This window comes from Pygocentrus nattereri, chromosome 18 (genome assembly GCF_015220715.1).
Source record: "Pygocentrus nattereri isolate fPygNat1 chromosome 18, fPygNat1.pri, whole genome shotgun sequence".
NCBI classification, from domain to species: domain Eukaryota; kingdom Metazoa; phylum Chordata; class Actinopteri; order Characiformes; family Serrasalmidae; genus Pygocentrus; species Pygocentrus nattereri.
Window position 1 is genome coordinate 15,081,869 of NC_051228.1, and position 27,064 is coordinate 15,108,932.

Here is a 27,064-nt window from a genome sequence, read left to right on the forward strand (position 1 = left end):
CTTTATTTGGCTAGATTATACTATTCACTAATACCTGCTGCTTACTTGGTTAAATGGGAGGAAACAAAATTACCATTCTGTTGCAGGACTAAGAGGAACAAGGTTGATTCTCAGGTAGGTCAGTGCACTCTGGCTCTGAATGGGATTCTGGCTCTTATGGATCTGGACATGTGTGGCTGTACAAGTCCAATAAAGGTGCTAGACGGCACATCCATTTTTCAGGTATCGTTCCACCTTAAATGGTGCAGCAGTTCCATTCTGGCAAATACGAATCTAAGGTCTCGAGAGAGACTGCGCCTTTTGTGCAATTGGGTGTGGTTTGAGCACTTTAGCGGACACACCTCCAGCATTTTAGAGCAGAGAATTAATTTTTTTTCATGATTTTGAAACCTAGTCAAATATACTTGATATTTTTTAATTATTCAGTTTTGCCTGGGTTGTTAATAACACATTTCTCTGTGGTGTGACAAGCTCAGAACACATTTATTACTGCTTTACATGGACTTCAAGGTTCCCAATGCCAGTAAACAATGTGGACTTCTCATTTGTGTAGATCTTACTTACCTACGAGTTTGCTTGGAGCAAATCCCAGACCACAGCTTTCGGGTGGGCCAGAGATTGCTTTTAGCAACCACACCTGGGTTTAAAAACAGCTAGACTAAAGGAAAAAAAGGCCTACGTTATGACTTACTTATAGGCTGTGTTTATGCTTGTATTAATATCCCATCACTGTGATTCCATTATCTTCCAATCAAGACACAGCACATTTCCTCCTATCCTAGATGTATCTGTATCCAGGTATTGGTTGGATCCCAACACAGTATTTAAATTTTTAAATCTGGCTAGTATGGCTGGTATAGCAGGTGGAGCATGGTATGGGTTGTGTTTTGATGCTTTATTAAACATTTTGAAATTGTGGTGCAGAGCATTCCAGGCATTTTAAGTTGCATAGAAAGCCACTTATGTACTTTTTGTACAGTGCCAGGAGCAACAGCTGTTGTCGCAGCTGCTTCTGTTCTGACTTGTTAACTTTCAAAGTCTGCACCCTTCACTTCCTCTTTTCATTGTCATAAGAGGACATTCACTGATCCAGCTAGAAACGTATAGTGGAAAACACTATGGCAGCAGTGTACATGTAACTAACAAACCTCTCCAGACGTGAGGAACTGTAAGGTTAAGGCAAGAAGGAGAATGGGCATAATGAGAGGCCTTTGCCAAAAATGGAACTCAAGGGCTCTTTATAAACTCACCGTCTTGAAGTAAAAAGCCTTAATAATCACATGCTAAGGCTATATTAGCCTGTATAGAATGAAATGTGTTTGTGGTTTGTGGTGGCTTAATGATACCCAGCATCTGCTTTGTGTGGCTTGCACCCAGCTTTGATGAATCCGATGTTGATTTAATATGTTGCATAGTGTCTAAACATAAAAGGTCATGGAGCCCAAGCTTTTTAGTTCATATGTATATTTGAAGTTTTCAAATTATGCATCATGGAGTTTGCAAAGACATGCAGTCAGGCCAATTGGACATGCTAAATTGCCCCTAGGTGTGAGTGTGTGAGTGACTGTCTGTGTCTGTCTGTCTGCCCTGCGATGGACTGGCGACCTGTCCAGGGTATATCCTGCCTTCCGCCCGATGACCGCTGGGATAGGCTCCAGCACCCCCCGCGACCCTGAGGGAGAAGCGGCTTAGAAAATGGATGGATGGATGGATGGATGGAAATTATGCGTGGGTCAAATTTAAATGAACTACTACTGTGTTAGTGCACATAAATTGCACCATAGGTTCGCTTTTATACTGCATATTGATTTATGCCCCACTCAAGTGCATCCCAAACAAGTGCACACATTTAAGTATAGTATAAATCTCTGCATCAGTCAAGGTACAATCACCTAAATACATTGTGAAGATTGCGCACCCCTCTGAGACATTGAGTAGTACCTTAGTTTGGTCTCTCCCTGACCACATGATCTTCTTCCTGGCCCAGATCTCATGTGACTAAATCCAAACCCAGAGAGGAACGTTAAACCCCGGCCCATGAGCTGCCAATCATCTGTCTGTGATCTCCATTCGCTGCATAAGGCCAGGGAGAACTGGTCAATTGCCATAAAGGAAGAAGCTAGAATGATTGGATCAGTGCCAGCAATGTATAGTGTTATCTATGAGTGCATTTTCTTCCATTGATTCCTTGGAGAAATCAGAGCCCTACAGACTGAGTATTAAGACAATCAGTGGCACAAGATGTGGTAGGCCGTGGTCTGAGGTTAAGCACAGAAAGCTTTTTTAGAAGCAACTGTGGAGCCTTTTCCCTCTACCAGAGCACTCTCGGAAAGAGCCAAGCTCTGCTTCCTTTTAAAGTAGAATAGGAGGAAGCAGTGGGTGTGGGGCAGCACTGCTATTTTGTTGTGGAAGCCGAAGCCGTGGACGAGCTTACCAGCAAACTAGTACAGCGAGGACAATAACGGCAGCAGCAGCAACATTCCTCTACTTTTTACTGCCTTTATAAGCTGGATGGGGTTTAAGTTCTTGCTCAACACAGCACATTCACAAGTGTTTGGCTGTCTGATTTTTAGCATTTATGTCCAGAAGTCAAAGCACTGAGATTGCTCGTGAAATATCTTTCAGTGCTATTTTACATTATGAAAGATAACCAATTCAGTAACTTGTTCTGAATTCTAATTAATGTCTTTCTGAAAAACAGTGTAACACCAAGGAGAAGGAAAGAATTGCCACTGAAAGAGTACACAAGAAAGCAGGACAGAATGGCAGTGCCCTTGCTTACGGTTTAGGACTCTGTTTGTCTCCTTTCTGTCACTCATGCTGACACTTTTCAAGCCTTAGAGAAAGAGGTTATGTGGAGTGATGAATGTGAAGAGGGCGCAAAAGAGAAACAGGACTTCATTGGAATGCTGCAGGAGAGATGTACACTGCAGAAAACGGTATCTTACAACTAGTTGATAGACCTAATATTTTGAGATTATTTTAAGATTGTAAGACTGGCATGAAAAAAGATGGCACATTTGTGATTTTATGACTTGCATATTATATACAGGTTTCCATCATTAATGCACACAACTTCATCATTCTCAAAGCATCCTAAAACAGATTTAGCATCATCCTGCACACCTTTTTTACACTCCCCTGGAAAACATAACAGTCTTGGTCTGGAGCTTTGCCATTTTATTATTGCATTTCTAGCTTAAATATGTTATTAATTTTATGGCATACACCTAACATCACTGAAATGTTCATGTCCATGAGAAGTTCTACTTTCTAAAATGTAGCAAATCCTTATATTTACCTGTCTGACGTTAGCCACTTCGGATAGCTGGTTAAAAGCACGTACCCACTATCGGCAATACCAGATACTGTGTTGGAACTTTACATACATCTGCATTATTATTGGTGCTGTAAAATATTATCCACACCTTACATATTGTGTCACATTGCTGTGACTTTTGTGGGTCTTGCTATCTTAAATTCGTCTCTGTTTGCTGCCGCCACTGTTTAATATTCTGCCTCTTATGATGGAGAAAACGTCGAAAACCATGTTGACCATATGTATTTAAAGTGTATTGAAATCTGTAGACATAAAAACATGAATTGATAATGACAAATCCACATTGGCAATTTAGGCTTTGTCAGCTAATCGCTGCAGCCGTAATTTTATGTTTTACAGTATGTCTCTGTCTGAATGACAAGTCATAGGACAGATAAAATGCACTCTCACAAGAATAAACTATTTGACAATGAACTGGAGGAAGAAAGACAAAACAGTTAAAAGAAAAAATACATGAAAACTAAAGGTAGGCATTAAATCCAAGCAGCTATTGGTTACACCTGCAGTACACTCGGAAAAATGCATCTCAACATTGTTTCTCGCAATGACAACGATATATCGTCACACCGCCCAATGTTAAAGTGACCCCTTGTGGTTAAAACCACTTTGTTTACACCATGTTTATGGTCTGTATGCATTTATTCTTAGCAACTTACTCACACCAGCATGAGCCAGTTTCCATGATCCAAATGAGACAGAAGTTTTTCATTCTGTTGTTTCCAAAACAAATAATATAAACAAAGCCATTAAGGTTCTCAAAACTCTTTATTCATGTGGCTGACTATTGCATGCTTACAAGCCTTGTATGTGAAAAGGAGAGCTAGGGGGCAGGATACCGCCAGTCCAGTGTCAGGCTCATCTCAGTGCGATTTCAAAGTCACAAAGTACACCACAAAATACAGTTTGTTTATTTGTTGTGCCTGAATTCTTTGTTCCCTCTGTTGTGCCTCTGTTAATTTGTTAGTAAAAGGCCAGTGGAGTGCAGTGGAGTGAGGCTACGTAGAGAAGACAGGCAAGGTGGTGTCATAGCAGTGGACCTGCTGCTTCATTACTGTGGGTTCACCGCCCCAGGTCAGCTCTAATTAAGTACCAATGACTGTGGGCACTTTGAGAAGGCCATTTACTTCTGCCTGGGCTCCCTAGCCAGCCAGCGCAGCTCATTCCTGCTCTGCTTTGTTGCCCCCCACAGACTCCTGTGTTGGCACAACAGCCGCTTCCAGAGCGGGTCCATGGGAGGGGGCAGGGGGAGCGGGGAACAGCCCTGGTGCTGCCCAGGCAGCACAAAAGGCCCTAAAATGCCCTGGACATTTGCAAGGGAAGTTGCTGTTGGGTTTTTTTTTCAGAGACATTTTTACTCCTTATTCTTTTGATGCCAGTCTCTGTTAAGACACAAGAGCTCTTTGTCTCTTTGTCATTCAGATCAAGCATTTCATGGGTGAAAGCGTCTGCATCGAGTGGACATCTACATCCAGTCTGTTCACTCGTCTGTTTTTTCACGCGTTGCTTTCTTTCACTGCCGTTTGTAAAGGGAAGTGGTGAGTCTTTTGGCATTCTCGGTTCTTATCCCACATGGTTGCTAGGTTATGGTGGTCAACAGACGTTGAGGTGGGATATATGGAGGTTGTGGAAAACGTCTGTCACCTTACTGCTCTTCAGAGGCACCACACTTCAAAGGCCTTCATGTGTCCATCATCAAACGCTTGCCTGAGATTCTAATTCTTCGAATCTGCTATTTTGCCCACTTTCATTTGTAGCCTTTTCCTTGATCAAAGACAGAGGCCGAAGCCTGGGCCCACACTGTATTGTGAACAGAGGATTACGCATGAAGCCGAGATGCAGATAGGAAGGCGCATCGACTTGCAATTTCTAGATTAAACAAGCATTGAGTTAAAGGTTGTGGATTGAGCCCTGTCCCAGTTTTCAGCTGTGCCAATACTAATGTTGATACAGAGACATGAGGAGGGTAAAGAAATGGTTGGGCATCAGTGCAGCATTCTCTGGAATTCCTTCATATTTTGGTAGGCCAATCTAGGCTGCAAATAAGAGATGGTACTGCTGTGGGACATGATAAGAACTGGGTCTCTCTTTGTATTAAGGAAATTCCAGAATGAACAGTGTATCACAGCAAACAGACTGAGCATATCTTGTTTTTGTTAGAGAGCGTATTGTTCTTTGAGCAGTTGGAACATCCTCTTCTGAGAAGTTGAGCCATAGTTATGGTCTCTGGAGCAACAGGAGTCTGGGAAGATCCTCCTCTCCGGACCGGATGCCAAGGCAGGAACCCACAAGTCCCTCTTCTCATGGTGCACTAGGGCCATGGCCTGTTCCCTCTCCTCACTAACTCTAGCACCCTGCAATAATGCAGCCATGCAAGTTCTTCTTCACAAGGAGACATGCTGAGATGAGGTCCAGAATAAAAGACCTAGAGACAATTCACTAGGCATGAAATCTAAAAACTCTGTTTGCTTTCAGAATCTTGGAAAAGGGAATGGATATACTATATTACAGTGCATCATATGCATCATATGGATATTAAAATATTTATTTTGATGTACACAGAGTCTTAAAATGTAACTGATAAGACAGTTCTCTCCTGAAGCAATGATTACCCAGGCCACTGCTTTTCTAAGGCTTGCTTTGTGATTAAACCTCTATGTTATGCTATCAGTTGGGAAACTAGATTGGGTTCACCCCAAACTGAATATATATGATTTATTACTGTGTGTTACTATGTTTTTATTCCTCTGTACAGTACTTTCCCTTCCAGCATGTACAAAAGGTAGGTTATTACAAGTGGTTGTTAGAAGCAGATTTTTGATGGTCTCCCCACATAATATCAGCATGCCTAGATTTGGGTCCGATAACAATTTTGCAAGTTTCCAAGCCTGTGGGTTCCTCCTTCTCTTTTTTAACTTTTTGATCACTTCACTCCAGTCCTTTTGAGGTTTTTCAGACACTGGGTCATTGGCATACAAGGGCTTTAAGGACTGCACCGAAAGAAGGAAACCAGGAGAAAAGGTTTGGTTTGGACTGTTCTAAGGCGAGTTTTGTGTGGCATCTGTATGGCTGTGTTAATGAGAGTTCACAGGCATTCTAATGTTAATGCAGCCCTTAAAGCCAGAAGTGTTCTAGACCACAGACAATGCTGCGCTGCAGACTTCCCCCCCCCCCACACTTTGTCTCTCTCTTTTTTATTCTTTTAGTTGTTTTTAACATGCATGCCCACACCACAGAGCCAAGCCCCTCCAGTCCTGGCACCCTGCTTGCTGCTTGACACCGTGCCATTGCACCAAATGGGCTGCTTGCTCAAAGCCTTATAAACTCATGGGAGAGAACTCAGTCACACTCCCTAAAAGCTCTGGATACAAAGTCAAGAATGTGTTAACTTGTTCTCTTCGAAAAGTCTGGTTTAATATTTTGTGTGCATGATATTGCACTGACCGCGACCCTGACGGAGAAGCGGCTTAGAAAATGGATGGATGGATATTGCACTGAGGCTTAGGTTGCAATGCTGACCATGAGCTTATTGTGTCTTGTTTATTTTATTTGATTGATTTTATTATCATGCCAAAGATTAATGTAGAAATCTTGCATCAAATGCAGATATTAATGTAAATTTGACTTGGCTCTGCGTTGTTAGTAATTGTGCTAGAAGTAGAGGAACCTGCAAAGCTCTCTCGAAAGCCATGTGGTCCTACACCAGACCAACACAAGGGGGAACCCTTGAACCACCTATTAACATGGGTCTGGGGAAAACAAGTAATGGGGGAAAGTTACTATGAATGTGAGAGAGGACAGACTGCAGAGTATGAGATCACATCAAAAACTCATTCCGTATCACTTTAGTACTGATCTCATTGGGGCGTTGTCATTTTATTACAATAACATTGTCTTCCTACAATCTCCTCCTTGCTTCACACACAAACCAGTGCACACACATACACTCACCTTCTGTTTAAAATTAAGTGGCTGGTTCCTTTACAGTCGACCACTAATAACCTTTCACTTGTGTTGTGGAAGTTTAAATCTAACATTATACTAACATTTGCTAATTGGATAACAAAGGCCTTAACACAAAACTGACAGCAGGCTAGAATTATTTGAAACAATCAGGGTGCTCTATTTACACTTTCCTGTGATTTCGAATTGTCAGAAAACAAAGAAAGATCAAACATCTTTGTAGAGGCTGATCCGGATTGCCCTATTACCAAACAGCATCATTAATATGGAGGAGAAAAAGGGTCTTAGATCCGGTCACATGAAGATGGGAGGAAGGTGCTGTGGCACTCCAAGCACTGCCTGCATCACATGAGGATTTGTCTCGCTGCTTTCCCCAAACGAGGTAGACGGCTGTAGCCAGGGCCCCATCCAGAAACACACACACACACATGTATACACACTAGTTACACACTAGTGTAAGCTCTACTCAGTGCAATACTCAGGCGTGTTAATTCCATAAAGTGCAATCTTATGTTTTACATCAAATGCACACAATGACCACTTTCAGAAGGAAACTGCATTACGTTGGCCTAAATAGTGTGAAATCTTAAAGGTCACAACGTGTGCTTTCAGGTTTAAAGGCTACACATACCATTGCTAAAACACATTCAACGTTGTTCAGAAAACAGATTCATTCATGAAAGGTAAATGAGAAGAAAAGACGTGCTATTGTTGAGGGTGAATACAGGCACAACTGTGGAACACAAGTGACTGTTGCGATAGTGAATAAAAAGCAGTTTGTGCACATTTGCTGTCATTTGGCTGAGGAAGTCATATTACAGAGGTCGTAAATTTCATCAACCGAAGCAGTGCTCAAACACCTTTGGAGGAGATGATCCAATCCGTCTCCGTCAGTCGGATGTGAAATTGATGGTTTGTGTTTCCGCGCAATTGGTTCCTATCATTTGCCCCTTTTGTGTTTTGACATGTATGTGGCATTAGATAGCATTCTCGTTTCCTTCAGTCGAGAGGTCACTATGCAAATGCAGTTTTGACAGACAAGGTCAGATCTCATATTTATTTTAAGCAATTGGACAAACCTTGCCAATCTCTCAACTATGGGGGCACCGGTATGGGAATTGTGGGCCGATACCACTATCCAGTATTTTTCATGTACACATATGCTGATACATGAACATAGCTGATGCATGCTGAAACATAGCCCATCTAAAACCTAAGGTCACTTTGCAATTTCAACAGTAGGTTACAAGAACACAAATCAACATTAGATAAAACACACACAACAGTTCCTCCGTTGATGAGAGAATTTTTGTGAGTCTGAAGGAAATCGTCACTCACAGCTGCAGAAATAGCTCATTCCTGCCAGAAAGAGAGTCTGTCAGTCTGAAAGACGCTTTTACTCGCTGTTACAGAGGTTAGCTTGTTGCTGGCTGAGGGAAAATCTTTGTCCTTATCTCTCGCCTCTAAAGAAATTGAGAGAAACATCGAAGACAGTATGAATGACGTTTTCACTCACCACTAAAGAGGGTGCGTTCATTACAGGCTCATTATGAGAGAAGATTTCTCCGCAAGACAACAGAGTTAGCAGTACAGAGACATTCAGTATTTATTTTGGTAGGGTTATAAATAAAGTGCAGACATTTTAACGTAATAACATGAAACTGTTATCAAATATCATTTTGAAATTGGCTAAAGCGAAATATTGGTCAGAACTGGAAAATTCTGATTTTGTACATCAAGCAACTGGCTGTGATTTCGGTTCATTGTGCTTTTCATATCTCAGTAAAGCAGGTTAACATTCCTTTGAATCTAAGCTGTGTGCAGTACACTTGCCTTGTAGTGCACAGCCAATCAAGCATTGAGTGGGCTGAGAAGTTGTCAGAAAGGGCACATTGGCATGATCTGCTTCCTCCAAACACCCGCTCTCCGCTCCCTTTCTCTAATTGGCTCGGCTCTGGCTGGTGAAGGAGCAGCCCTAATTGGTTTGAAACGAGAGACGAGGTGTGTTAACTGCGAAGATGAGAGCTGTGCGTGTGTGGTGAGGTCATGCATGCATGTGTGTGTGTGTGTGTATGTGTGTGAGGATGTGTAGGTGGGTGGAAGTACTGCAGCTGCGTACACTACACACAGGAACATCTGCTCCAGCTCCTCTGGAGCCAGATCTCAGTGCTGCCTCAGCATAGCAGCAGCAGGCGAGTGCCTAGTTCATTCTCCCCATGCGGGCCGTTCCGCCTCTGCCTGCAGAGGTGACTAAAGGATCTCCAACAGCACACATGACCCCTTTTCTTCCATTAACAACTTTTAAATAACTGTTAATGATGGCTGGACTGTTTTTTTGTGACAATGACTCAGCAATAAATAAGCGCATTTTAGTGTAGGTTAATGTAGTGCCATCTGTGCTTTAGAGAATGACAGTTATAGGAGGCAGCAAAGTAGTTACAGTAGAGGTATGTATGTGGATTTGAATACTCTGTTAATCATCCCAGATACATTACACAGGTACTTGTTAGGTTACATCACAGAGAGTTTTGGTAGTATCTGCGTCTGTTACTTTGTTGCTTTGAAATATGTTGTAACATGAGCACATTGCCAAGGCCACGTTGTCAGGGATGGGATTGAGAAGCCTGGAGTAGTGCAGCTGTATGTCCAGCTATCAGGGAAAGCTGATGTTGGCTAGGGCTAGATATGTTAACAGTTAAGAGAGCTCAATTGCAAGGCAACATGATGCAGGTTGATTTGCTAGATTGTTTGTTTGCTCACATTTTTTAAGAGGAGAAACTTATCAAAAGTATGGTCTATGTTATACAGTTAACTAACATGGTGTTAGGAGTCTTGCCCACGGACTCGGTTCTTTATAGAGCAGAGAGTCAAACCCTAGTCTGCTGGGTGGGCTAAACCATAGCAGCAGTAATCAAAAGACACCTTTTTATTAAATACTTGTTGAGATATGGTGTGGGAAATAATTCTGTCTTCCATCCAATGGACTCGGGTTAATTCCCCACCAAGGCGAGCCCATTATGCTGGACCAATAAGTGTCCCTGGGAAAGACTCCTAATTCTGCCGTTGTGGAAATGTGTGTCTGTCTTTTTTTTTTTTAAATAGATTTAACTGGCAGCCTATTGTCAGATGAACAAACAAGTCCAAGTTGGTTTAACAATTGAACCTTACTAAGGATGACTAGAAAAGTAGCTGTTGCCTTGATATTTTGAGTTCTCGTAATAGCTTTTTTGACACTGTGTAATTCCAACACTAGAAATCTGGCTAGCTCTCGTAATTATCATGCTACTTTGATATTATAAGTGAATGGCTAGACTTCTCTGATGCTGTCTTAAAAGTAAAAGGCGCACATCTTCATTCAATGTACTCCGGCTAGCACAAAATACATTGTTGCATCAAAAATACCTCAAGTGTGCATTACAAACATCAAGAAATTTTCATTTCTGCCATTGCCATTATTATTTCAACACCCAGGCCTAAGTATTATGGTTAACTATTGTTATCGAGTTGTTTTTTGTGCATCTTCTGAACAGGTAAAAAATCTTATCTTGAATGTGATGCAAAAATACAGCAGCAAAGCAACAAAGTGAAAGTTATTTAGTTAGCATTGCATTACATCACGATGTGGCTGTTGTGTGAGTTACGGTGCTGTTAGTGGCGGGGGGAGGAACTGCAGCTGTACCCAAGGCAGTGTGTGGTTTGAGCCTCACCCCTCCGACTGCCCTTTGAAGCAGTGGGCTAGGCGCCTGCATATGGGTAAAGCTCAGAGCAGAAAGGGGCCATATGTGTGATGCTTCAGAACACTGATCCTGGGACAACTCTATATGTGTTCATTAGTGTATAAAAGGTGAAAACAGATTCCAGGTTAGTACTGCTTTTCTGGGAAAGATTATATGTGGGTCCTGCTTGCTCTCTCCCACACATGGCCATGGCCTTGCCTTCTTTCTCAGTGAAATGTCTGCAGATCTGCCAGAACTCTGCCCTTTCCTTTTGTTCCTCCTCTTGAAACTAATTTCTCTTGACAGGGCTTCTGAGACCAAGTTTACTGGGAGTTTCCCAGAGTGTGGAAATGCTCTGTTGGGTTGAAGACATTTCTACTTCTCTTAACATTGGAATACAGAATACTTGCCTGTGGGAATGTCCCAGGTTTGTATTTTTACGGATGGAAGGAGGAATAGCTGTAGACATGGCTTAGTGAAAAGGCAGGGAGAAAAAAATATCTACCTAGGAAACTGTAAAATCCTACGGATATGCAGTGCTGTGGAAAAATATTAGCCCCTTCTCAACTTCTTGTATTTTGGCTAATTTGTCACATTTAAATGTTTCAGATCATCCTTTAATATAATATAAAGCTAATATGAGTAAACACAAGATGTAGCTTTTAAATGATCATTCCATTTATTGAAGATAAAGATTTATTCAAAATCTTTATTACCCACATAAAAAAGTAATTGCCCCTCTAAACCTAATAACTGTTTGTGACACCCTTGGCAGTAACAACTGCAATCAAACATTTGGGATAACGTGCAATGAGTTTTACATTGCTGTGGAGGAATTTTGGCCTTCTTTGCAGAATTGTTTTAATTCAGCCATATTGTAGGGTTTTTGAGCATGAACTGCCCGTTTAAGGTCTCACCACAGCATCTCAATGGGAATCAAGTCAGGACTTTAACCACTCAGCCACTCCAAAACCTTAATTTTGTTTCTTTTGAGCCATTCAGAGGTAGACTTGCACTACCCAACTGTGCTTGAGTTTTAGGTTACAAACTAATGGCCAGACATTCTCCTTCAGAATTTTCTGATAGAGAGCAGAATTCATGGTTCCATCAATTATCCAAGTCCTTCAGAAGCAAAGCAGCCCCAGACCATTACACTACCACCACCTTGTTTGACTGTTGTCATGATGTCTTATTATGGAATGCCATATTAGCTTTATGCCAGATTTTATGGGACCCACGTCTTTCACAAAGTTTCAGCTTTGATTCATCAGTCCACAGAATATTATCCTAAAAGTCTTAGGGGTCATCTAGCTGTTTTTGGGAAAAATCTGAGATGAGCCTATGTGTTGTTTTGGTCAGCAGTGTTTTGCACCCTGCAACTTTCCATGGATACTGTTTTTGCCCAGTGTCTTTCTTATTGTGGAATCATGTTCATTGACCTTAACAAAGGTAAATGAGGCCTGGAGTGCTTTAGATGATTGTTTGGTTTCTTTTATGACCCCCTGTATGAGTTGTCTGTGCACTCTTGGTGAAATCTTCGTAGGCCCATCACTCCTGGAAAGGTTCATGACTGTTCCAAGTTTTCTCCATTTATAGCTAATAGCTCTCAGTGAGAGCACAGCAGAGAACAGCGTTTTTCTTCAATAAATGAAAGCATCATTTAAAAATAGCATTTTGTGTTTACTTGTATTATCTTTGTCTAACATTAAAAGAACTTTGATAATCTGAAACATTCAAGTGTTACAAATATGCAAAAATATAAGAAACTGGGAAGGGAAAGGAACTGTATATCTGCTCTAAAATGCCAATTTTCCATCGCAATGTCCTGTGCAGGCAGTTGTTTGCTATTTCTAACTAGAATTTAGGTGGAAAAACAAAAATGCTGTGTGTACATGGACGTGCGAATAGCTAATCGACAAAATTCCAATAGTTGTGGCCAATTTTGGGTGCAAAAGATATCAGATGACCTATTTCCACATGGGAGGAAGGGAATTCATGGGAAGACTCCTCACTTTCTGACCAGTAAGTAGAAGGTGCATCTTGCTACCAGCTTTTGAATATGCCCTGCCAGGTTGGAGACAAGTATTGCCTCTCTTAACAGGCAATGTTTGCCTGTGAGAATGTCTCTGGTTACCTGAATAACTGTGAATTTCAGGCTTATTTTTGAGTGCACAAGGAGGAATAGCTGTAGAAGCAGCTTGCTGAAAAGAAAGCAAGAAAGAGAGTGAGAAAGTTAGATGTCCAACCTCCATTTGCTCTTCCTACCTCGTTTCTCTTTCTGTCAGTCGAAATGGAACCTTCTTTTTGGGAGTTCAAAACAAGTGCGTGTAGCGTTAGATCATGCTAATGACGATAATAATTATCAAGAATAATAAGGTAATAATAGAGGGCCTTGCTTCTCCAGTACTGACATAATTTCCCTACTGACAGTAGGTAGGTTTCTTTCCACCCTTTTTTCTCCTTGCATTGCTGCCAGGACGACCATTAAAACAAGGTCTCCACCATCTCAAGCTCTCTCATCACGCGCGCTGCTGTATTTTTACAAAGGCACACGCTGGAGGGGGAAAAACACACGCGCAGGAGGAGAAATGTCTGGAACCACTAATAACGGGGTACACATCGCAATTTCCAGGGGAGGGTTCAACTTAATGAACAATCAAATAAAGGATTTGTAATTACAGGCCGCCAGGAGGGAAAGAATCTGAGGTTGCCCTTAGTAGTGAGAAAAAAATGCTATGGAATTATCTGTCGTTCAGAGAGGTGGGCTGCCAGGCTTGGGGCCCTCGTGCAGGGAGGTCAGGAGTGTGTGTGTGTGTCTGAGTGTGCATGTGGTTGCTCTGTTCCACAGCTATTTCCCTTTCTGCATCTGTGTGTCCAGCTCTGTGGCCATCCCCATTCTGGCTGTATTGCGAGCAGTTGAGAGAGAGCAGCTGCCCTGGGCATTCCAGTTTCCTTTAAGTCAAACGCTTAATTTAAGCAATTAGTCTGGAGTTCAGGCTCACTTAATCTACAGCCTTTTGCTGTAGTGACTCAATAATTGATAACTTGAGGGGATTCCAGAGAGGAACTTTGAATTTAGGTCTGAAGAGGTTTCGCTTTACCCATGGCTGTTCTTCCGCTTTGAGCTTAAGCTTTATGTTTTGTTTGGAACATTATTAATGTTGTCATGTTCAGATGTTTTGTCCTATCACACTTTTTCATGAGCATGAAGCAACATTTTTCAGTCACTTTCAGACAACTTTCATAGTTTGTGATTGTTTAATGTCAGTATCTTTTCAAATATGGTAAAAAGTGCTGGGCCCGTTTATTTTTCAGGCATGATGTTTTGAATGTCAGGCATTTTATGCCAGGCTTTGATAAAAGGTATCCACAGTTTTTTATTTATGTTTCACTGCACAGACCAATTCATATCGAGTCATTTGGGCAGCTGACCCTCTGCCCCCTCTGAGCTCTGGTGAGTGTGAAAGCAGAAGTCATCTCAGCCCATGCGAAGACCCTTATCTCCTCATCACTCCGGGGGCTGCCTTCTCCTCTTTCACTGCCTCAGGGCCCTGGATATCCTCTTCTCTTCTTGTCTGTCTGCTTTTCCACTCTTGCGTCTTGCTGATGACATTCGCATAAGTCCTCACTGCAACTTGTGCAAGGAACCAGACGTGGCCACCAGTGGAAACAGTGTCTATGTTAAAGGGATAGTTCAACTGAACAATGTTCCTAATTGTAAGTAGAACATAGCACTTTACTAACAGGGAACTAGGAATATGGACGGTTAACTAGTCAGGGTGCCAGTATAAGAATACTAAAATCAGTATTCAGGTATCCATTATGTTTTGTCACAGAAAACATATAGGCAAACAATTCAGTGAAACGTGACAGTTTTACTCATACACAACATTTCCAAAAGCATTCACTCACCCTTCCAAATCACTGAATTCAGGTGTTCCCATCACTTCCATGGCCACAGGTTCATAAAACCAAGCATCTAGGCAGACTGCTTATAAAAACATTTGTGGAAGAATGGGTCACTCTCAGGAGCTCAGTGAATTCCAGCATGGTACCGTGACAGGATGCCACCTGTGCAACATGTCCCGTCGTGAAATTTCCTTGCTACTAAATGTTCCAGTCAACTGTCAGTAGCATTACAACAAAGTGGAAATGGTTGGGAATGACAGCTACTAATGACAACTCAGCCACAAAGTGGTCGGCCACGTAAAATAACAGAGCAGGGTCAGTGGAGTACACAGAGGTCGCCAACTTTCTGCAGACTCAATCACTGCAGACTTCCAAACTTCATGTGGCCTTCAGATTAGCTCAAGAACAGCATGTAGAGAGCTTCATGGAATGGGTTTCCATGGCCGAGCGGCTGCATCCAAGCCTTACATAACAAAGCACGATGCAAAGTGTCGAATGCAGTAGTGTAAAGCAATGCCACTGGACTCTAGAGCAGTGCCGACGTGTTCTCTGTAGTGACGATTAACGTTTCTCCGTCTGGCAATCCGATAGATGACTCTGGGTTTGGTGGTCGCCAGGAGAACGGTACTTGTCTGAGGGCATTGTGCCAAGTGTAAAGTTTGGTGGAGGGGGGATTATGGTGTGAGGGTGTTTTTCAGGAGTTAGTTCCAGTGAAAGGTTAAAGCTTCAGCAGTTTGGGGATGGCCCCTTCCTGTTCCAACATGACTGCGCACTAGTGTTGGAGAGCTTGACTGGCCTGACCTCATCCCGATAGAACACCCTTGGGATGAATTAGAGTGGAGACTGCAAGCCAGGCCTTCTCATCCAACATCAGTGTCTGACCTCACAAATGCGCTTCTGGAAGAATGGTCAAAAATTCCCATAAACACACTCGTAAACCTTGTGGAAAGCCTTCCCAGAAGAGTTGAAGCTGTTATAGCTGCAGAGGGTGGGCCAACATCATGTTAAGCCCTATGGATTAATAATGGAACATCACGCAATTTCATTTGCATGTGAAGGCAGACGAGCGAATAGTTTTGGCAATATAGTGTATTTGTGAGAAAATATGTTATACTTTGTTTTGCTTTATTTTGAAACATGAGTGCCTGAATGTGAGCTTGTTGCAAAGCATGTGTTGTTAAGGATGTGACCGAGAAGGCAGAGATTGCTCAGCTGTATAACCATACTGTATACTGTAGCTGATGATAGCTAGGTCCAGAAATAATAAAAATACATTTCTCTGATGAATAGCATGTTGGCGCAAGATTAACTGGATATCAGAACTCTTATGTGTACTCAAATATCAAAATTAATTGATATGCCAACTGGCAACATTAGGTCACATTTATTGTTAGCCATGTTAGCATTGTACAGTAAAGCTGTACCTTTAAGGCAGCGCTGTTCTCCCCTTCTCAGCCCCTTTGGCCCTTGATAATGTCTGGGGAGATGCAGTTACAGTGCTGCAATGTTTCTATCCTGAAAAGCGGATATGAGGTTGTGGGGGGTTTAACCTTCTGTCCTGCTGCCTACCCTACTCCTCCCAACCAAATCTTCTGGTATTAGATGTATATTGATATAGGGTTGAATTTAACTGTGTCCAGAAGGGATGAAAGGTTGAGGCACATGTAGTGGGATAGGAACTGAGTGGTTATTTCATTGGGGGATGAAGCATTCAGAAACTCCTATAGAGGAAATAATATGTGCTGTGGTTCCAAAGATTAATGATCAATAAAGAAAGTCATTCATGCTTCCATTAGGACTGCATTGCTTTTTCAGTTTTCCCTAAATTACCAGTCCCTCAATGAAGTTGTAAAGAAATGCATTCTTTTTCGCTACTCAACTTCAGATGTGCTTTTGTGAGGATACAGCTATTCATTATGAAAAAACACAGCTGTAACACCATGTTCTATTGTGGAAAAAAACAACTATACCTTGGAAGCAGCAAGAACAGTTGCAGCCATTGATAACAGTCATTAAGAACCTAGGTGTTTGGCATTCACTGTTGTGTTTAAGTGTGTGAGAGACACCGCTTGACAGAGGAGTAAAGCATTGCTCTTTTGCTTGCGCTAGCTTCACCTGCCACCTTTCAGTGATGAAAGCTGCAGTACTGCTGCCCTTCACCCCCAGCCTTCACATCTAATATGAAGTTGAGAAGATTTATCGCGCCGCTCGCCGCCGTTATTTTCCTGCGATCGATCAAAACCCTGTTTAACGACCAGGTGATTTTCACTAGGGCTTGGAAAAAGAAATTTTAGTGCTTTCTGTCGGACCTGATGCTCTCATGAAGATGACGGTCTCCAAAATGAAAAATAAGCCTTCCAGCTAAGCTGTCAAAAGAATATTTAATACAGGTGTCACAGATGCTTGATTAATCTTCATAAAATTGATCTTGCTGTCAGTTCCCCCTTCTGTTGATGGGGTAAAATCGCAGGCCCTAAACAACAGGGTTTAATATGGAGTGTGTGCGGGTGTTAAATGAGTGTGTGTTTTTTGTGTGTGTGTGTGTGTGTTTTACAGCTGGCTCCTCAGCAGGCTGTCCTCTTATTGGAATGCTATTGATTCAGGATTCATTAGGAGATCAGACTAATTTTGTGCTTACTCTGTTTCTCTATTTTTAACCTGCTTTCATCTGTCTGCTGAAGGTCTACCTGTGTGAGAGTTCTCACGACAGATGGCGATGACACTGCCTGGTGCTCATACTGATCTCAACAAATTGACAGCCTCTGCCATAGTACTCAGCAACATCTGACCTGGATTCTGGAAAGAGCTCTTTGTTTTTACAAAAGCACCTATGGGTCAGGAAATGTTTGAAATACTTTCAAATCCCAGCTATAAATGGCAGTAGGAGCTTTAAAAAAAGCTGACTTCAGGCCCTCAGGGCAATGCTGTGCACTGCTTCTCACTCTCTCCTCAAGCAATTCATTACAGCATCTGTTTAATACGCGCCCCCTTCTTCAGAGGCTGCTATTTTCAGCGTCCCATCAGTCCTTCGAATGGGTCCTGGGAGAGCTGTACTGGAATTAATGCTGAGGGCTCTAGTCCAGTAGTGGTCAATAAGCAGAGGAGCTCCTGACTCTCATGCCGCCAATATAGGCTTGTCAATATAGGCCATAAGGGTTGTCCAGGACTGCTGCCACTGACCTGTGGTCAAGGGGTCACTCTGGAATTAATCAGCAAAAAACACTCTTACCATCCCAATTGTTTTCTGTTATCTGTTCGCCCATATGTGTTGACCAGCGTCATCAGCTAACAAATACATAACATTTGACATTAACCGTTGTGCTGTGTTGAGCTGGATCTTTGACCAGCTAAATGGGTCAATATTTTAAGACTGTTTAAGGCAGGGGATATTCAGTCCAAGCTCTAGAACAATGGAATGCGAATAGCCATGTCCTCAGAAGCAGGGTCTAAGGAATGTTTAGATCGAAGTGCCAAGAATTTATTCGACATCTCTGCAACTAACGCAGGCTTTGGTCCAACTAATTACTTAACCTACATTCAGATAACAGTCTGGGCTGTGTCCTCGTTTCCTTGAAGATTTCCCCTTGAAAAAAAGCAGGGGGGTTGGGGGGGGGGGGTTGGGGCAGTAGGAATTTCACCACATTCAGAGGAAATGCTTGATACTCTGAATCATTTACAGTTGAGGTTAAAAAGAGACATTTGGGTCCTTGGTACACTGCCATATGAACTGAGCTTCACCCGCAGTTTTTTTCATTCATATTCAGAAAGCTACACTTTTAAGAAACTCAACATACAGGATGGGGTTTCCATATACAGGTCAAGCCTAATTAACTAATTTGACCTTTAAATTGATTCTCCTTATCGGCATTCTTTTCTTTTAACAAAATTTGCCACCAGAACATGGCCCTGAGTTGTCATGTGCTATGATGATGTAACAGGTTCTACTTTGATTTGATATTTATGCGCGTGTTCTCACATCAAAGAGTTCTGCTGAGTGAAATTCCCACAGTGAGAAGGTGTTGCAGTAGCTGTACATCAGGCTGCTGATGGGACAGATGTGGTGGTGTGTGTCATGCTCATAGAACAACAGCACTCTCTCTTCTATCTGCTATCCCCAACAGTTGATTTCATTTTTGGTTTCCTTTTTTTGGTCTTGAAAACAATGAGTTACCAGGTCTTTGTTATCACTTCTAATTATCTGTTCTTTGTACTGAGTGCTAATTCTCTCACTTGCTCCTTGTCTGACTTGAGATAAGCTTTGTCAAATCAAATCAGCAGGCGGAGAGAGTCAGGTGAACATGCCTGTCTTTATGTACCATGAACTCTTTATTTTGTAATTGTCTTTGCATGACATGTAAAACCATCGACTTCTGGCTGTCATCATCATTATCGTCATCATCATCATTATCAAGATCACTACCGCCACTATCAGCACCACTACAGTCATCTTTATCGTTGCTCCCAGCGAAACAATCATCATTGCCACTTTGTGGCCTCCATCACAGACTGAATGTTTTTTTTTTTCTACTTTGTAGTCAGTGGCCTAATGGCACAAGGCATCCTCACTAAAGCAAAATCAGTCCCTTCTGCCCTATTCCTCCACAGCTGCCCCACTGACTTCCCCTCCGCACCAGTTCAAATAAAAAAGGGAGGGGTACATAATCCATGCAGGATGATCCATCGCACAGGCAGATAGCAGAAGAAAGGAAAGCTGATGGTCTGTCCCGTTGCCGCCAAGAAGACTGCACAAGCGTATTTGTCTCCTTCAGAATTAATATACTGTTCAAACGCGAAACTCAGCATGACAAGTGAAGGCTACGGAGCTCATGCGAATCTCAGCTGAATCGTAGTTATTCCACAAGGCAGGCATTATTCAGACAGCCACTGGTGCAGGAGCCTGACAGCCTTTTGGTCTGTCACTCTTTAAAGACCTACCAGATGGAACTGTGAGATATAGCTTTGCTAGTCAAAGTCACAAACACAGTGGTGCTGGGCCTCATAGACTGTTGTCTAAAAGATGCTTCAGAAGATAAGGATTTCCTTTCTTTTTGTGGCACTCACTGTGATTTGATAAGAATTGGCTTTATCAGAAGCCCAAGTTGTGGTCCAAGTATAGAGGCACCGTTGTTTCTTTTTATAAACCCATTGTTGCACCATAATAAGTAGATCTGGAAGCGGAATGCTTTCAGGATGCTGTTGCATGTTGACTCCTGAGGCACCTTTCAGATTATGGGTTTCGTGTGACGTTAGGCTGCGTTCAGACAGTAGAGCATATTCTGCAAAAAATCTGCATCTAAACTGCAAAGACCTGTGAAACTGGCATGTTTTTTTAAATGGAGATGGAGCAGAGGACATTTTTATGGGCGGTGTTGGAGGCTGAAAGTTCGATACCATGTCGCACATCACAGTGTGTAAATAAACTAAAGAAACTACAGGGAGATTCACTTGAAAGAGTCCCTGAATGCTCTGTAATAACTCTTGCCAGGGTGAAGCAATCTGAACAAAACAATGTGCAACAAGCTGGGATGCCCTTGTGTCAGAGCGATGAGGCAGGTGCTGGACAGCCATCGTGACTTTTAACCTCCATTTGCAACTTCCGGTTGCATACCCCTGTATCCTTTCATGTGTCTGTCAGAAAATGCAGATCACTTCCAGCATCACATCTAACCGATTACATGTGTGTCAAGGTTTGTAGCGTATTTTTTGGTTCAGATTGCTTCATCCTAACGGGAGTTACAACACAATATTCAGGGCCGTTTTCAAGTTAATCGCCCTGTAATTCTCACTGTGCTTCTTTATGGAGGAGAAATATGGGGAGAACATTTTTCATTAGGAGTTTTAGTGAGTGCCTTGAACCCCACAAACAACAAGCACAGTGACACTTAACTACTCAAGTGCATTTCTCAAGGTCTTTTAGCAAACCTCCCTAAGGATAGCAGAGTACAGGATGGCACATATGCCAGTGAAGTATTATTTTTCTTTGAGCTGGATATTTTTGTGAGCAAAAACAAACAAACAAACCAAAAAACCCCACTCTTTGACTGGCTATTCCATGATTAATTTAACAGTTAAGTTAAACATTTTTCAACTTGATTCTTGAGGATCTGAGGTAGAAAAATCCACAAGCCGCAGCAGAAACCGTATGATTTGTGGCAGAACGAGCAGTGCTCAGAGAATCTAGGTCCTGCAGTAGAATATATTGGTGTTTTAAACAGAATAAGCTGTTCTGTCTGAATGCTGCCTCTGACCATTCCTGCAATACTGTGCAAAATAGTGTCACTAAATCCTTACTGGTAGGATCTACAAAGAAACAAACAAAAAAAAAAAAGGATCATGGTGTGTGTATGTGTGCATGTGTGGGTGTGCGTGTGTGTAAGAAGAATTAAACTCATCGGTGTTGTGGTCGAGCAGTGGGCGATAATCAGAAGTCAATGGCACCATGTTATCAACCTCCAGCTGATATTGATTCCTCTCCCCCCAGGCGATCTGCTGCTGTCTACAGTATCAAAGCCCATTGTCCATCTGTAGCACATCATTGGAACCAAGCTGCTGCTGCTAGCTGATAATCCTTTTGGATATTAGGGGTGTGTGCCTAGGGCCCTCCAGTCTCTTAACCTAACACACTGGAAAGGACTTGCATCTCAGCCCCTTCCATTGCTTGTAGAGTCAGATTTTTTCTGCTGGCTGGTTTTGTGTTAGAATTTGCACAAAATTTGCTTTGCGGGACAATGTCAGCCCTTACACTGGTGCAGTGCGATTCCGAACGAGGCCTAACATTATATTGCTCATTGCCAGTGGGCAACAAATGAAGAGGGGCAAGACCCATTGAAACATGATCACATGATCAGCATTAAACCTGCATGACTAGACTCCCTATACAGCTTGCTGCTGAATTGCTTGTCTGGGTTTTAAAACAAGACAAGCTCCTACAGTCATTTGATCAAATTGTGCACATGTGACTGTTGTGCGGTGGTCCCATATGCACTGCACTTACACTTGATACATATTACAAAATTAGAAAGCGAAGAACGATTTGATTTACACATTAAAACAAGCGAGGTTGAATTAACTGTTTTTCATGCCACTTTTGTTAGTAGCTTTCATGGCAAGCATATTAGTAAATATGCAAATCCTCCTTCACAGAGGAGCCAAGGGAACGTCTGAAGGTCATATACAGCCCATTGAAACGCTGCTCTCTCTATTACAGCAAGAACCAGATGCTGCAGTACTGTTAGGTGAGAGCCGGGCTCTGATATTGGAAGGTCAATGTGTTATGCATACAGTGTAATGGTGATTATGCTGTATATAATGACATTTATAAACATTGAGAGCTTAAGTTATTAATGAAGACATCTCTGCTTAATGCTTCTCTGAAGCATTTTAGCTGCTTTGTGATCCTCTCTAACTGAACGCTATTCCTTGTGGGCTCTCTTATAGGCCTGTGTAATCTGATGGTACTCAGACAAAGTAATGAGACATGATTTTCTTTATTTTTCTTTTTTAGATGATAAAAGTTACTCGTTTATTTTGTTTTCTGTGTAGGTTTCTTATCTTGACCTTTGATGTTTTCAGTGCATATTATCAAGAAAGGCATTACAAAGATTTTTTTAAAGCTGTTTTGACAGAAAATCTAACATGGCTCACACTTATGCACAAACACCGTCTGAAATGGTCTTTACAGACATTAATAATTCACTGAACAGGTGTCAATATGATGCTCTGGCTTCAATTTCCAGCACGGCAGCGTTCTTGGCCGTGGATGGCGCCCCATGGAAGCACCCGGAACAGATGCCTTCAGCAGGCCCACTCTTCCCCAGCAGCTGGCTCTGGGAGCTCGCGTCCGCTCACCAACTGTGCACGGCCTCGCCACTCTCTCTGTCTTACATACACACACACACACACACATACACACACAAATCCTACTGTCTGATAAATGAGAGGAAAATGCAGTTCTGTATCCTACTATGAAGGTCAGTTAGTCAAGCGTGAGGTGTGTCAAGTTGTCCTTGTTTGACAAGTTCTCATAAATACAGCTCTCTCCTTACTGCGTTTTTGCTAACTGCCTGTGGTTGAGTTTTCCCCCTTAGTCCAGGAGCTGTGGAGTGTGGAGGGTTGAAAGTCTGTTATGTCTTTGTGCTGAATCTGACAGATGTGAGGTGCTGACATTGCTTGCAAGAGTGGCGTGCCTCAGGGGTGCATGTTAGGGTAGATGTCATTTCCAAGGTAAAACCCTTAAACCCGCACAATCAAGCCATCTTGCCAATTATGCCTACCCTATAATTATGTACTTTATTAGCATCAAAGTCATATCCAAGCTTTTTTTTTTTGTTGCATTTGATGAGACCACATTTGCCAATGAGTGCCTATTAAACTGGCACATATGGGGTGTCCGCTGGGACCGTACACCTCTTTGATAAATTCAAGAGCGTCACGTTATTTGTTTATCCGCGTCTCATTACTCACACTATGCAAATCAAGAGCGTGGCAGATACATAAAAATATATTTAATGGACCTGTAGCGCCTCTCTGCTGTGACAGTGTAGTTAATCTTAATGACCTAATGACTATGACATTAGCATTTTGTTTCTCTGACTGCTGGCTGGATTGTGATTTGTGGATGTGGATCTAGATGGATATAAACTCATAGAACTAGCCTTTTGTCAAAATGAAATATGACCATTCAATCAAGTCAGGTAGGTTCAAGTGGCATCAAGTGGTAGGCCTACCACACATCAATCTTCCAAAAGAATTTGACAATCTGAAAGTGGAAGCCAGAACACTCATGCACTGAGCAGAAGCTTGCATTGCACTAGTGGATTTGATCATCTGCCCTTTTTCATATCGCCCATTTTTAAAATCCACACATGTACGTTTATTTCCTCTTTTAGAGCCTATATTGCATGCATAGAGACATATTATATCTCAAACAAGTAAACCTGTATCTCGAACATGTACAGGCTTTGCTTCAGTTGCTGTCTTTCATCCAGTGTTAATGTGCCCTTTTGTATATATCCTGATCAGGGTTTCTGGTGTGCCTTGATAAATCCTGGGATGAAGGCTTTGTGTTGGTGTTTAGGTTTGTTTCCCTCCGCCTCTGAGCTTCTCACTACAAATGAGATCATTCGTCTTGGCCACGATGCCTTAGCGCACACCCCAATGGAAAATTAATTAACGCAGTTTGTCTCTTTCTCCTCTCTTTTGTTTTTAGGCCCTTCCCCTCCCTCCCACTTTGACTCAGGGCCCATTGATTCGTTTCTGCTGGTATTGTCCTGGTTGACAGTTCTTAGTTGGTGGCACACAAAGCCAGTCATTTTCAGAGGGTGTTTTCTGTGTGTTGAGGGCACAGTGAAACAGGCTCTGTGTCATGCCTCTGCAGCCACTGCGGCAGGGTACGGCTGGCCCTCTAACAGCCTATGGTGCAATGGGAAATAAACGATGCTCTCCTTGGTGCATGTGCATTAGACATGCTGTGATGGACTGTGCTGGCAGAATTCAATGAGGTCTCTTTATGAAAGGGGAGGGTGAAGGGGGTGTGTGGGTAATGGCAGTACTGTGCTATATGCTTCTCTTGACACCTTTTATAAGAGGCAGTACTCCATATTAGGGGGAAATTACCAAAGAGCAATGCTTTGTAATATGGATTTTAGGTTAAAGACAAATTGAACTGCTATACTGTTTTAACACTTAGACATTGCTGTTATCGCTTGTGATGACAAAAGCATTATGTAATTTCATATTAATTATTTCTCACTTATGGCTGATTCTAAACTTTGAACCAATATCACAGTTATGTTAATAAAAAAGATATTTTAAGTTACTGTTGTGCATACAGTCTTGGGCACTTAAATGATTTTACATCATTTATGACGCTTCTAACAGCAAGTTTTCAACTAAATTTCAAATTTCCAACTAGAAGCAGGCACAATTTGAGCTCAAAGGAATATAAAGTACTCACCACTGTTACAAAGAGCTTTTGTTTTTGTAAGACCATGATGTGTTTCAAAGAACCTCTTACCTGCTGTTTTTAATTATTTTTCTGTTAGCCAGCCACAGGTACAGGATGAGAAACAGGGCAACGGCCTTGCTTCATTTATTTAACAGTATAGGACTGCCTTTTAACAATGGGTCGAGGATAGACCAGTTAGTCACTCGTTCACTCACCCTGTTACCTTGTTACAGACAAGTTTTGTAGGCAAAAACATCCTTTATATTTATGTCATCTTTATCATTTGTTGACGTCAAAACAAATGGATATAAGTTGGAAATGCAAACTCAAACCTGTTGATATAAAATAAATAAATAATTGAATTTACATTACAACAAAAAAAATCAATAACAAAAAATAAATATATTCCTTAAAAAAAAAAAAAAAAAAAAATATATATATATATATATTCCTTAAGTCTTCCGTTGTATGATAGTTGTCTTGAAATATTACCGCCCCATTGTTCTGGTTCTTGTTATAATATAATTGAGCAGACTGGTGACCTTCGCTAACACATGGCAATGCAGACGGAGCAGATGACCCTGTTTAATGATTCCACCTGTGCAAGCTGGTCGGTCTGGGACAGAAAGGTAAATCCCAGAAATGGAGTCCAGGGGCATGGCTGGATCTGGAAGCCCACAAGAAATTTTGGCTCATGGTGAGTTCTAGTGGATGGGTGGGGCAGCTGTCAAAATGGAGAGTGTAACGCCCGTCTGATAGGAGGATCCATCTGGTGTCAGGGCTACCCCCCAGGTGCGTTACAAATGGAAACCCAGATGGAGGTTTCCTCTGTGTGTTCTCACATCCTGGTACACCGCCTCTTGAATGACCTCTTCAGCAGCACCCCCGTGTTTTCTTTTTTTGCTGCTTTGGCTTCATTGAAATGCTTGAATTTGTGTCTTCTGTGTCTTTTGACTGATAATAATAATTGCTTATGACATGTTCTGGGTGGGAGCCATTGGCAGCTGTATATGTATTCATGCTGAGTTATTGTTCTATGCAAAACAACATTTATGGCCCATATATCTGCGTATCCCTCTCTATATAAATATGCTTCATTGTGCTTGTATGTGCCTTTGCATTCATGATGCGGCCATGCCTGCATGTTGGTGTGGCTGGGTTGGAGGTGCGGGTGTTTGATTTGTTGCTGCAGAAGGGAGCTAGCTGGCAATAAGGTGGCAGTTCATCACACCGCCCTGCAGAGCTTCTGTCACAAATGTGGTGATACGTCAGCAAATATGACTACATTGGGGATTGGAAAGAGCTCAGTGAGCATACCTCAGAATGTGCTGGGAGAACTACAATACAGAAAATGAGCTAATGCCTTGATTTTTGCAACAAGTCTCTCATTATTGCTTTCAGATTTCCTCTTTAACTGAAATCAAAATTTCCTTTCTCTACGTTTTTTGCACCTTGTTATGCTAATTAGTGACCTATCTGCAAGATTTTGCTATTTTGAATGCTGAATATGTCATTCACATGAATCATGTAGATTTGAAGAGTTTTTCATTTTAGGGAGATTAAACACAGAACAGTAATTGTTCAAGGTCATTATTCGGTCACATAGTATTTTATTTTTATTGGACTGTCAGAAGAAAATGTTACTGATGCATAGTAGGAGAGCCACAAGTTGATTTAATTTCAATTCCAGACACACCATTGGGGTCCAAGCACAATATGTCTTACGAAGCCAGTAGAACACAAATGATGGGCATTTTCCCCCCAAACCTTTAGAATGCCCTCTGTTCATAGCAGACATAAAGTATCAAGTTTTGTACACTCTGATCTTTTGACTTTGGTATGATAAACAGCAAATTATACAACCCCAATTCCAATTAAGTTGGGACGTTGTGTAAAACATAAATAAAAACAGAATACGATGATTTGCAAATCCTTTTCAACCTATAGTCAGTTGAATACACTACACAGACAATATATTGAATGTTCAAACAGATAAACTTTATTGTTTTTTGCAAATATTCACCCATTTTGAATTTGATGCCTGCACACATTCCAAAGAAGTCGGGACGGGGCATGTTTACCACTGTGTTACATCACCTTTCCTTTTAACAACACTCAATAAGCGTTTGGGAACTGAGGACACTAATTGTTGAAGCTTTGTAGGTGGAATTCTTTCCCATCCTTGCTTGCTGT

The 27,064-nt window shown here is 41.9% G+C and overlaps 1 protein-coding gene across 2 annotated transcripts in view; it reads left to right on the plus strand.

Annotated features, from left to right (window-relative positions):
• Positions 1 to 27,064, plus strand: part of ttc28 (tetratricopeptide repeat domain 28) — a 248,625-nt gene that overhangs the window by 8,019 nt on the left and 213,542 nt on the right. The gene's annotated exons all lie outside the window — the stretch shown is intronic.